At 35.2% G+C, this 3806-nt stretch overlaps 1 long non-coding RNA gene across 1 annotated transcript; it reads left to right on the top strand.

Annotated features, from left to right (window-relative positions):
- Positions 1-403: 403 nt before the first annotated feature.
- Positions 404-1023, top strand: LOC107869544. The gene is made up of 3 exons (XR_001673842.2): positions 404-542; positions 613-695; positions 772-1023. It is a non-coding gene; the product is annotated as an uncharacterized LOC107869544 (long non-coding RNA).
- The last annotated feature ends 2783 nt before the right edge of the window (positions 1024-3806 follow it).

Raw genomic sequence — 3806 nt, 5'->3', positions numbered from 1 at the left:
ATACTGTCTATCTTGGCTCTTCTTTTGATCAAGTTGATGAGAGGTTTCGGTTTTAGTAAAAGCAGCATCGATTAGGGGAGCAAGTGGATTAAATTTGCACAGGTCAAATGAGGTGAATTAACAAGGAATCAAAAAGATAGTATGAAATAAAAAAAGACATTAAAAATATGTTACATATGTAATTTAAAAATAGAAAATATTACTATCTAGTATTTTATATCTTGACAAAATATTGAACATTTTTTTTTGGTTAATAATGGACTACTTGGTCTGTTTTATTAATAATCTCCAAAAGGTCCAAAACAAAACATGTTCAATTGAATAACAGAGCCTAGACCCGGTCCAATTGACCCGATCGAGTCTATAAAAATGACCCTAACACTAGGGTTTCCTAATTGCTTCTTCGCCTCTTTGTTCATCCTCCTTTTCCGCCTTTGTCTATGTTGCACTTCCCTCAACTAGTGTTTTCAGCTCCTTTTGCTGTGGGTGATCAACTTTCTTCATCCCTCCATGGATGTCTTCTTCTTGCTAAACTTGCAGAAGTAAGCTCACTCCATTTCCTTTTGCATTTTGATGATAAGATCTTGTATTCACTGTATATCTCTGCTGCAGGTGTGTTACCCGGTGGACGTCCATGAGTTCAGCTGGAACTCAAAGGAGGTTTAGAACATTGATTCTCGTCTGCCTAGATCTGAGTAAGTCATCTTTTCTTTCACCCTGCATGTGTGTCCACCATGTTTGAATCCTTATCAAATCTTGTCTGTCATGTAGCTAAAGCTGAAGTGGTGAAAAACAAGTTGCTCCCGACCACCGTCCTTCAGTAATGGCAAATGAGTTCAAGTGCTTAGTTTTCAAATCTATTCCCCAACCTTCGATTTTTGCTAGAGTACCTTTTTGGTGGCTCATATACCATAGTCTAGTTAGCATTCTCACATTTGTTGTACCTATGAGCCGACCACAAACTATCTTGTAATTAATATAGCTGTGACACACTGTGGTCCTTTTATTGCTTGTTATCATGACTACCTGTATGTAGTGTTTATCTTTCTTGCTTTAACTCTTATGGATTGTATCTGCACTTTATCTACATTTAGTATCTTCCTTCCTTTGCTTGGTAGTTGATGAAAATTGTTTTATTGTATTATCAGCTCTTGCTCAATTGCCAAATTAGCGATGAAGTCTGCTAATTGATTGGCCTCCCCGAAAATATATTTTATGTTGATGTTCAATTGAGCCATAAGACCTCTAATTTCCTCTATCCTTTCACTTAGAGTCCATGGTATTTTCTACACCCCCTAATCATATTGTTAATTCCCAAGGAGTCAGTCTTTAAATGAATACGCAACAGATTTTGAGAGAGACAATACTCTAAGGCCTTTAGAATAGCAATAGATTCAACTTCCATATTGTTATTGCGACCTATGTTGTGAGCCTCTGCATAGATTAAATTTCCTTCACTATCTCGTATGTAAAAACTGTAAGAGCTCATACTTGGTTTTCCCTTTATTAGCACCATCCGTGTTGCATTTAATCCACTCCTTATCTGGCTTATCCCATTGAATCAGTAAATAATAAATCCTTGGTTTGTAAATCTGTAGGGCATACAACATTCCATCCCAGTGAAAAGGTACTTGTTTAATCCATGGAAAACATACTTTAATGAAATAGAATACATTTTTTAAAAATTGATGTTTCATCATCACTAAAGTAATGTCTTTTCCATATCTTCTAGAATTTCCCTTTGCCATAACTCCCACATTAGCAAAGTGGATACTGCTTTAAAGAGTCTCCTGATCTTAGGATTTCCTTCATAGTTCCACCACATATTAATTGCCTGGTGTAGAGTAAAACCCTCTATGTTTAGACCCGCACATGTAGCAAAATGCTTTCATAGCTTTTGGGCTATGCTAGCTGTTAGTAATAAATGAGTCATGGATTCCTGATGTTCTGCCTCACAGCAGTGGCACTTTGATACTATATGGATCTGCATTTTCTTCAAATTATCATCCGTAGGTATCCTTTTCTTCCACACTCTCCATAGAAAAAATCCAACCTTAAAAGGAATTCCTTTTATTCAAATATTTTGCATCAAATCAATTTTTTCTCTTCTATGCCTTATAATATGATAGGCTGAGCTTACTGTAAATTCACCCCTGGTATTTTCCATCCACCAGGCTTTGTTATTTTTGACTCCACCAATATGAGGCTTGATATTTTCTATAATATGAGTAACCAGGTCTTCTGACAAGAGAGCTCTGAGTTTCTCTACATCCTAAGCTTCATTAATAATGAACTCTTGAACCTCTATTTTTTTCTCTCCTACCTCTTGCGCCTCTACATAATATAGTGCCCCTAGCTTTGTCCAATTATCAAACCAGAAGCTAGAATTGCCAGCTTTGAGTTGCCACCATATTTCATGCTCTACTTTCTCTCTCATTTCCATTATTTTTCTCCAAACATGGGAAGCACCCACATTTTTTGTGATGACATGATAGAACTTTTTACAGTACTTGTTCCCCATATAAGATCCCCATAAAGAATCAGTAGTTGTCCTAAAGTTCCACCATAACTTCGCAAATAGATCATTGAAAACATCATGCAATGATCTAAAACCAAGTTCCCCCCTTTTCTCTTGGATAACAAAGATCCTCCTAAGCAACCTAGTACCTTCTTTTTACATTTTTTGAACTTCCCTAAAAGAATTTAGCAAAAATCTGATCCATTTTCTTGATCACTTTTTTGGGAGGATTTATTACTGAAAGAGTAAAAACTGGTATTGACTGCAACACATGATTAATAAGGATATACCTACCTCCAAAAGTTAAAAGATTGTTCTACCACATCATGATTCTTCTAGTTATCTTCCTTAACAAATCTTCATAATGAACACTATTTTTCCTTCCATAAAAGACAGAAAACCCAGATAAGTGAAAGGAAAACTACCTTGTTGTATACCCATTATTATTCTCAACCTTATTGTAACAGTTAAAGGGGTTTTGTCATACAGATAGAAAAAGCTCTTCTTCTTGTTAATTAATTGACCCAATAAAATCTCATAATCTCTTAAAACCTCTATCATTTTATAGATCAAAGTCTTATTACCAGAGCAAAACAATACGGTGTCATCCGCATATGACAAGTGATTTATTGTTGGGCTCTAATTTGGAAGTCCATATCCCTTAAATTGATTGTCACAAAGTAACAAGTTAAGACCCCTTGATAAGACTTCTGCTAAAATTATAAATAAAGTGGGAGAAAGAGGATCTCCTTGCTTAACCCTTATTGATGACTTGAAAAAATCATGTGAATGTCCATTTATCAATACTGAATACCAGTTATGTGAAAGCAATCTCCAAACCATATCTATGATCACTTCTGAGAAACCAAATCTCCTGAGAGCTTAGGTGAGAAAATACTGACAAACTCTGTAATATGCTTTGATCACATCAAGTTTAACCACTACATTGGTATTTGTATTTCTCATATTTATGTCCCTGATAATCTCCTGAGCTAATAGAACATTTTCAGTAATGCTCCTACCCTTCATAAAACCAGTTTGATTCTGAGAAATAATATTAAGAAGTACCACAATCATTCTTTCTTGCAAAACTCTAGATATGATTTTATTAGTGAAAGTGCTTAGACTTATAGGTCTAAGATCTGAGAAATCCTTCACTAATTTTTTCTTTGGCAAAAGTATCAAGTTGGTATAAGTAATGAATTTTGGAAACTCCTGCCCATAGAAAAATGCTCTTCCCAATTTGGTGATATTACCACCAATGATGTCCCAACAATTTTGAAAAAAT

The sequence above is a fragment of the Capsicum annuum genome, chromosome 4 (genome assembly GCF_002878395.1).
Source record: "Capsicum annuum cultivar UCD-10X-F1 chromosome 4, UCD10Xv1.1, whole genome shotgun sequence".
NCBI classification, from domain to species: Eukaryota; Viridiplantae; Streptophyta; class Magnoliopsida; order Solanales; family Solanaceae; genus Capsicum; species Capsicum annuum.
The sequence above is the reverse complement of the archived record's forward strand: the minus strand, read 5'-3'. Positions and strand labels throughout refer to the sequence as shown.